The sequence below is a fragment of the Adiantum capillus-veneris genome, chromosome 6 (assembly GCF_014529385.1).
Source record: "Adiantum capillus-veneris isolate H3 chromosome 6, ASM1452938v2, whole genome shotgun sequence".
Taxonomy (NCBI): domain Eukaryota; kingdom Viridiplantae; phylum Streptophyta; class Polypodiopsida; order Polypodiales; family Pteridaceae; genus Adiantum; species Adiantum capillus-veneris.
Window position 1 is genome coordinate 2585814 of NC_140936.1, and position 9507 is coordinate 2595320.

Consider the following 9507-nt stretch of genomic DNA (forward strand, 5'->3'; position numbering starts at 1 on the left):
TTTTTGAAAAAAAAAAGTATAATTCACAATGTACTAGGACTAATTTGGGGGGTATGAGAGAAAGTGAATGGGGAAGACCAAGTATTAGCGTGCGGTTTTGAACTTCTAGCGGATCTTACTGCACAGTCTCACATGAGACATGACCATCTCATTCCACATTGTCCAAAAAACCTCCATAAAAAAGGGAAGGCTACCATGAACAAAATCAGAATTGTATCAAGCTCAAGTGGATCAAAAATAGAACCAACAATTCCAATAAATGCGGTAATGAGAGTGCAAGCACAAGTGGCTGCAAGGAACATCCCAGCTAGCCAAACTGAGATAGAGAATTTGTCTAGGAAATCTTGGAAGGCAAAAAGGGACAAGATAAAATCCAAAAGGTTAAAATAAGAATCAGCTTTAAAAACCAAATTGCAGCAAACAAAGGATCAGTTGCGAATGGAAAGGGACCTTAAAGAAAAGGAGTGATATAGAAAAACCATCAGTAATACCTTCGGGAGGATCTATCTTGGTGGACAAGGTCTTTGAACCATTGAATGCAATCTTGAAAGCTTATGAAGCTAGGTTAAAGCCCAACCAAACCCAAGAGCATAGTTGGTTAATGTATCCTCACCCAGGGTATGAAAAAGAGAGGTTGAAAATGTGCAAGGAGCTCATCCAGGCAACTCAAGCTCTTATGGAACCACCTGTTCCTACTACCTAGTGCTCGAAGGACTGAGGTGTTGATCTGCAAAAAAATTCAAGAGTTAAAGGAGTGAGGTATTGAAGACAGAGACCAGAAAGAATCGATAGTTGAAATGCCTTTGGATATGAGGATGGAAGCCAATACAATAGATAGGGTGTATTCACAAGCAGCTATGCCAATTGGAAGAACCATGGCCAGATGACCTGTGGGAGGATATCAAAAACTAAAAATATGGAAGCACAATGCTTCAATCATCTCCTATCACTAAGATCCATCTAGAACATGAGTTCTACCAGAGTGATATTTGATCATTGTATGGTGATGCAGGTACGAAAATGTCAAAAGATAGTAAACCTCAATCTTTGAAGATGCTACCTTCATTCGTTGGCAACCATGAGACCAGATCAAAAGTAAGGAAAGTACCATATCAATGGAAATCTTGTCCTAAGATAATGGATACCAAAACTCTTCATGAGCTGATGTCGTCCCCTATCCATTGTACGCTAACTCTATCTTAGTTACTGCATGTAAGACCTCATCTTTGGGAAGAGGTTGGAGAAAATTTGGACAACATAGGGCTGGTAATTTTTCCACCAATCATCTCTCCAAAAACACCAAATAACCAGACCTCCAAACAAACTAAACACGAGCTAGTACCAATGAATAAGGTGGGAGACTATTGTGAAGGAGAAGAAGGGAATGCCACCTTGCTTGTGGAGTACAAAGGAGTAAAAATGGTTGCTATATTGGATAGTGGAGCCAGAATTTTCATAGCAACCAAAGCAATGTAGGCAAAATGGGGAAAGCCTGCTCTAAGGAAAACTAGAATGAAACTACAATTAGCGGATGGGTACCTGGAGAGACCTATTGGCATATTAAAGAAAATCATAGTAACCTCTTGTGAAATTGCATATGAACACACCTTCACTATTACAAATTTTGATGAGAGCAACAATTTTGATACCATATTGGCAGACCATTCATGCATCAACTCAAATTGGTACAAGATTGGTGCTATGACTATATCTACTCAAGACACAAGGATATCACCACAAAGATCAGTGTCATGGATCATAGTTATAGAGATGTGGAACAAACCCCAAGAGAAGAATTAAACTCCACAATTGACCAGGAAAGAGAAATACCCGCTTGGCTACAAAACAAAGCTCACATTTGGATGCGTGAAGCTTTTGAGAATGGTAGTTTGAAAAAAGAGGATTGTATTCATGATAGATCAATACAAGATGAGGTGTATGTGTTACCATATACATGTGGTAGTGATGTGTGTGAACACACTAGGACCGCCGGGGCATTTTTTCCCTCTTTAGGAGGTTTTTTCCCCCGTGCATTGTATATACGCCCATCACTCTAGGGCTATCTATCTTTCCATTGCGCACTAAGTAACACACTCTCTATTGTGTGCCTTGAGCTTCCTTCGTCTTCTCCAAGCCGTGTGTGTTTCTCTGCAACCCTAATTCCAACAATTGGTATCAGAGCAGGTCACGTCCTCCCGGGCTTAGTCGCCAGCTGCTCCAGCACACGCCTGCTCACTTTCTCCGATTTCAGTGAGCTTTGGCGAGCGTTCGCAGGTCGACAAATATTTTGGGCTCATTTCGGCCTCCGTTTCCACTACGGGCAGTACTGCACAGGCTATTTCGTCATTTTGTGCAGATTTTCTGTCAGTGCCGTTTTCTGCATAACAGGTGCCTTATAGTCTTCTACGGTTTGTGCTATATAGCACAAGTTGTTCCCGCTCCATTTCTCCTATTTTCGGGCAGTTTTCACATCAGGTGCAGCATTTACCATGGCTGACAACAACAACACAGATGTGTTCAAGATGTTTGCTGCTGAGGACAGGTTGGATGGGGACAACTACCCTATGTGGGCTTATATGATGCAACACGTTCTTGTGTCAAAAGGTGTCTGGAACATTGTGCAGGGCATTGATGTACGTCCTGGTTCTGAAGATGTAGGCGATATTGAGGATGTTACAGGTCTTGCTGCAAGGATTGCAGCTGTTAGAGTTGTTTTGCCTACAGCAGAACAAGCTCGTTGGGATGTTAAGGATGCGCAGGCTCATGCATTGATTGCGTTGTCTGTGAAGCGCACCATTATTCCTCACATCCGTTCAGCAAAATCTGCAAAACAGGCTTGGGATATTCTAGCAGGTCTTTATGCAAGCCGCAATGAGGCTAAAATTGCTTTGCTGCGTAAAGAGCTAGAGTCGAAGATTATGCATGAGGAAGATGATATGGACACTTTCCTTGCTAGTGTCAAGGATATCAATGAGCAACTCATTTCTGCAGGTGAAGTCATTTCTGACAGTTCCCTTGTGCAGACTGTTCTTGATGCCTTACCAGATTCCTACCAGACTTTTGCTAGTACTTGGAGACTGATGACCCAAGGAAATCCTGAAGTTGTCAAGTTTGATGCATTATGCACATTGCTGTTGCAAGAGTCACTTTCTAGAAAAAACAGGACTAGGCAGCGTGCAGTTGAACAGGCTTTTATTGCTTCTCAAAGAAAGGGTGGTAACAGTAATGCAGCCACTTCTTATGGTTCTGCTGCGAGTGGCAAAAATTATGTTCCTAATGCTTCTGCTGGCAGCACTTCGTCTGGCAATTCTGGTGATAAGGGCAAAAAGAAGATGCGTTGCCATTATTGTAAAGCCAATGATCACTTGATCAAGTCGTGTCCTAAGTTGAAGGCCAAAGAGGCTAAGAAGAAAGAGGGTGGTTCCACTGCAAATGCTGGTTCCACTACAAATGCAGCCATTGTTGAGTCTTCTGTGAAAGGAGATTGTGATGCTGATGTTGATGCAGAATGGGCTTTTAGCGCAGAGTGCACTTACAATCCTGCTGTCCATGATGCATGCTTGTCAGTTGCTGCAGATTCACATGTGTGGTATTTCGACAGTGGTGCTACAAAGCACATTACCTCACATCATGAATTGTTTACCTCTCTCGAGTCTGTCCCTCATGGGAATTCAGTCACTTGTGCCAACAACGCCTCTTATCCAGTTCAGGGAGTTGGAAAGATTGTGCTCACTGCTGCTAATGGCAGTTCCTTCACACTTGTTGATGCACTTTATGTACCTGGGATCAAGAAGAATCTATTGTCTGTATCCGCACTTGCTAGACTTGGACTTGTAGTCAAATTTGTGGATGACAGATGTACAGTTCATGATCTCAGTTTTGGTGATGAAATTGTTGCATCTGGGCTTTTGTGCCGTGGGCTGTATAAGCTCACTTTGTATGACAAGTGTGGACAAAATTTTGCAAATGCTGTTGCAGATTCAAGGGCTATTTCAGATGCAAAACTTTGGCATGCACGTTTTGGTCATCTGAATTTTGCCAGTTTGCTGCGTTTGCAGAAATCTGATATGGTTGCTTCTTTGCCTCCTCTTGAAGCACCTATCAAACATGTTTGTGAAGGCTGTATTCTGGGTAAAATGCAGCGTTCTAAGTTTCCAAAGGATGGTTCAGTTAGGGCCACATGCAGGTTGCAGCTTGTGCATAGTGACGTTTGTGGGCCCATGCAAACTCCGTCCTTGGGCAATTACCTGTACTTCGTGACTTTCATTGATGATTACTCCAGGCATGCGTGGGTATTTCCGCTTAAAGCGAAGTCCGAAGTTTTTATGTGCTTCAAACAATTTTTGGCTATGGCTGAAAATGTCTCAAAATGTACTATGGGCACCCTCCGTTCCGATCGAGGGGGGGAGTATATGTCTCATGAATTTAATGCATTTCTGGCTAGTCGTGGGATAAAACACCAATGTACAGTGCCTTATACACCTCAGCAAAATGGTGTTGCTGAGAGGAAAAACAGGTCACTAACGGAAATGGCACGATGTATGGTCAAAAGTCAAGCTTTGCCGCATTCTTTTTGGCTTGAGGCCATCATGTGTGCCACTTATGTACTTAACAGGTGTCCTACGAAAGCTTTGCAGTCTATTACTCCATATGAAGCATGGCATGATAGAAAACCTTCTATTGAGCACATGCGTGTTTTTGGCTGTTTGGCATATGCTTTGGTGCCACAAGTGCAGCGCAGAAAATTGGATGATAAGGCTGTCAAATGTATTTTTGTTGGTTATAGTGCTGAAAGCAAAGGTTACAGGTTGTATCATCCGCAAACAAAACGTATTTTGGTTTCACGGGATGTAGTGTTTGTGGAAGATTCTGTTCAACCCTTGCTGTCATGTACTAGAGACAGTAATGTAAGCTCACAGGACATTTATGACACTTTGTTGCCTCTTTTCAGTGGTGGAAATACGAATGTAAGTTCCAATGAGGCAAATGTACAGTCTATGGGGGTTTCTGAAAATGTTTTAGAACAGCCTATTACTGATGCAGATGTACATGATGTACTTGATGAGGAAAGGGCTGAAAATGAGCAGGCTAGAGGTATGCCAAAATGGTTGGTGCACACTTTGCGTGACAGTAAATTGGATGCACCTTTATCTAGTCGTACTCGTTCAGGCTCTCGCCATGCATCTTATGCATCAGATTGTTATGCTTTGGCTGTGTCTAGTTTACATGATGTTGAGGAGCCTCTGTCTTTTGATGAAGCACAGAATTCAGAAAATTGGATTGCTGCCATGAAATCAGAATATGATGCACTTATAGAGAATGACACATGGACTTTATGTGATTTGCCTCCTGGCAAAAAGGCCATTGGTACGAAGTGGGTTTACAAGTTGAAACGCAAGCCGGATGGTGAGATCGATCGCCATAAGGCTCGACTTGTTGCAAAGGGTTATGCACAACAAAAAGGCATAGATTATGAAGAGACTTTTGCTCCCACTTGTCGTATGACTACTGTGCGTTTTCTATGTGCATTGGCAGCTCATTTTGGTTGGGATGTACATCAATCAGACATTGTTACTGCTTTCTTGAATGGTGACATATTTGAGGAAGTTTATGTAACGCAGCCTCGCGGTTTTGTCATAAAAGGACAAGAGGACAAAGTGTGCAAATGTAAGAAGGCTTTGTATGGGTTGAAGCAATCTCCTCGTGCTTGGTATGAGAAAGCTGACACTCATTTGGTTAAACGAGGCTTTCGTAACAGTCCAACAGAAAGCACATTGTATGTAAAGCGTGAGGATGATGTATTTCTCATTGTGGTTCTTTATGTTGATGATTTGCTGATCACTGGACCAAATGAGAGACATATTGCTGAATTTAAGGCTGATTTGAATGCTACTTTCAAGATGAAAGATTTGGGGCTGTTGCATCATTACTTGGGTATACAGTTTAAGCAGTGTGATGGTGGTATTGCCTTGTGTCAGAAAAGTTACATAGAGACATTGCTATGTAAGTTTGGACTTGAGGATTGCAAACCTATTGCCACTCCCATGGAAACAGGTTTGAAGTTGAGTCTACATGATGCTGGCGATCCTGCTGATGTCACTCTTTACCAAACTGCTGTTGGCTGCCTCATTTATGTATGCAACACGAGGCCAGATATTCAGTTTGCAGTCTCGCAGGTCAGCAGATTTATGCATAGCCCAGGGTCTAAGCATTGGCAGGCTGTCAAGAGGATTTTCCGCTACCTTAGTGGCACTTTACATCTTGGCTTGTTTTATCCCAAGGGGGGATCATTGCCGCCAGACTTACATGCTTTTTCGGACTCAGATTGGGCTGGTTGTTTTGACACGCGAGTGTCCACAAGTGGTTTTTGTTTCATGCTTGGCAGTTCATGTATATCATGGTTGAGCAAGAAGCAACCTACTGTGGCCACTTCGAGTTGTGAGGCTGAGTACAGGGCAGTCTTCACAGCTACGGTTGAGTGTGTATGGCTCAGACGCCTTATGGCTGACTTGGGTGTTGGACAGGACACTGCCAACACTATCTACACTGACAGTCAGAGCGCATTGGCAGTTGCGAGGAACCCAGTTTTTCATGCTCGCACAAAGCACATTGAGGTGCATTACCACTATGTCAGGGAGAGGCTCTCAGCAGGAGAGATCAGCTTGGCTTATGTGCCAACACAGGACAACCTTGCAGATCTTTTCACAAAGGCATTGTCTCGTGAGAAGCTTGAAGCTTTCCGCAAAGCTTTGGGCTTACTCCCCTTTGTGGACTGATCCTGTCCTCAGGGCATGGCACTTCCCTTTACTCATGTGCCAACTCTCGTTCACCGCATCACTCCAGGGGGGATTTGTTACCATATACATGTGGTAGTGATGTGTGTGAACACACTAGGACCGCCGGGGCATTTTTTCCCTCTTTAGGAGGTTTTTTCCCCCGTGCATTGTATATACGCCCATCACTCTAGGGCTATCTATCTTTCCATTGCGCACTAAGTAACACACTCTCTATTGTGTGCCTTGAGCTTCCTTCGTCTTCTCCAAGCTGTGTGTGTTTCTCTGCAACCCTAATTCCAACAATGTACCAGAGCCTTTTCCGAAAGAGATGTTCGAACCTTTTGGATGGTAGAAAATACTGGCCATTCTTGATGTGTGTGTGAATGAGGTGACACTGACTAAATTCTGTGATAAGGAGGGATATGATATCATCCCATTCCAGATGATGAGTGTCGTCTTAAGCCCAAAATTAGGATCCCTGACATGAAGGGAGTTACCAATTGCCGATGCATAGTGGATGAGATCTCCATAAGGGACCTTGATCAAACTGATGAAAAATCATTCCAAGACTCCACTGACAAGCCTTTAAAAGACAATGCGGACAACGAGCTTTCTAGTAGCTCAGATAAGGACATCAAACGAAGAGATCAACAAGTGGTCTACTATGATTTTCCAAGCCAAAAACCTCAAAGACAACACACATATTTGAATAGACGCATGAAGAAATTAAATAAAACAAAAGAAAATTTTGTACCTCTTTTAAACGACAAAAAGCTGTATTTGAGGTTGGTCGAAGCAACTAATTGCCTTAAAGATGAGATATCAAAGAGGTTCATGAAACCCGACTCAACAAATTTTTTTTTGAAAAAGAATAACATACAAAAATCACAAGCAAAAAGTATCTCTGAGAAGTCAACAAAATTATCAAAAAAAGAGTGCAAACACAAATACAATGAATTAAAACAAACTTTGAAAGAAGTTTGGATAACGAAGTTGGAAACTGATGATGAATCAGATGATGATAAGTTTGATGCACCTTCCCACTACAAAAGGTATACTACTCAAGACAAAAAAATTATAGTGTAGAAGCCCAAATGAGACCCAAAAGAGACTGGAACCTCATATAATGGGCTTGAAAAAGCCAAATGTATAGACGTGGCAGAACTAGGCACAAAAATTAAATCGGCATACATTGTCATGAACCTCACAAAAGAAGAAGAGCAGCTATTGATAGCAACACTTAGACGATATAAAGATGTGTTTTCTTGGTCATACAAAGACCTAAAGGGAATAGATCCAGAGATCTGTCAACACACGATACCCCTTAAAACTCATGCCAGACTGCACAGACGCTCTTATACGTACATTGAGACTGTTGCCAAAAAAATTAAAGTGGAGATAGACAAACTAAAGGATGTGGAGCTTATCTATGAGATGGAACACACAGATTGGGTGTCTCCGATTGTGGTAGTACCCAAAAATAATGGGAAATTATGGGTCTGTGTGTGAACCTCAAATAGGTAAATGCCGCTACCATCAGGGACAACTATCCACTACCAATAACAGACCACGTTATTGAGAGAGTTGCAGGTAAGGAGGCTTATAGTTTTTTAGATGGGTTCTCAAGATACAATCAGTTGACCATAAAACTAGAAGATCAACACAAGACATCTTTTGCAACAGAGTGAGACATATTTGCATACAAGATAATGCCTTTTGGCTTGACCAATTCCCTCGCCACTTTTTAAAGACTAATGAGTCATGCATTCAAGGAATATCTCAGGAAAATTTTAGAGATTTATATGGATTATCTATGTGTGCAATGAGAAGTGAGCACCTAACACACCTACAGAAAGTCTTTGAAAAGTGCAGATCTTATTGTATTTGCTAAACCCTAAAAAAACATGTCTTCATGGTAAGACAAGGTAAAATCTTGGGCCACATTGTGTTCAAGAACGGGATTTCCATTGATGAAGATAAGATACAAGTAATCATTGCACTGCCTAGACCAATGAGGATAAAGGAAGTACATACATTTATGGGTCATTGTGGGTATTATATGCACTTCATATACATGTATGTTGTAATAGCCAAGCCTCTGTATGCCCTCATTGCTAAATTTGAGTGGACAAAGGAATGTGATAAGGATTTCACAAATTGAAGCAAAGATTAATTTTTGCTCCCATTTTTGCAAGCCCCTGATTAGAACAAGATCTTCCATGTTCATATAGATGCATCACCCTATGCCATAGGGTGCATATTGGCCCAACCATGAGAGAAAAAAATGGATTTTCCCATTTGCTACTCTAGTAGGCAGCTAAACAACGCAGAGAAAAATTATACCACTACGAAGAGAGAAGGTCTAGGGATGATATATACTGTCAAAAAATTTGGACATTACCCTCTTGCAAACAAGTTTGTTTTCTTTGTATATCACCAAGCATTGTTGTATCTGGTAAACAAACCTTGCAATAATGGAAGTATTGTTTGCTGGTTTATCATATTGCTTGAGTTTGATTTCATCTAGTCATAAAAAAGGGGACTACGCATAAGCGAGCAGATCATCTTTTGAGATTGTTCCATGGAGAAGAACCTGAAGGTATTGATGATGATCTTCCAAATTCGTATTTCTTTAACATTGAAATGGTTCCAAGGTGGAGTGAAGAGGTCATCCCTCTACTCACAATAGGATCATTACACGTAGAAAGACAACCATCAATCATACATCAAA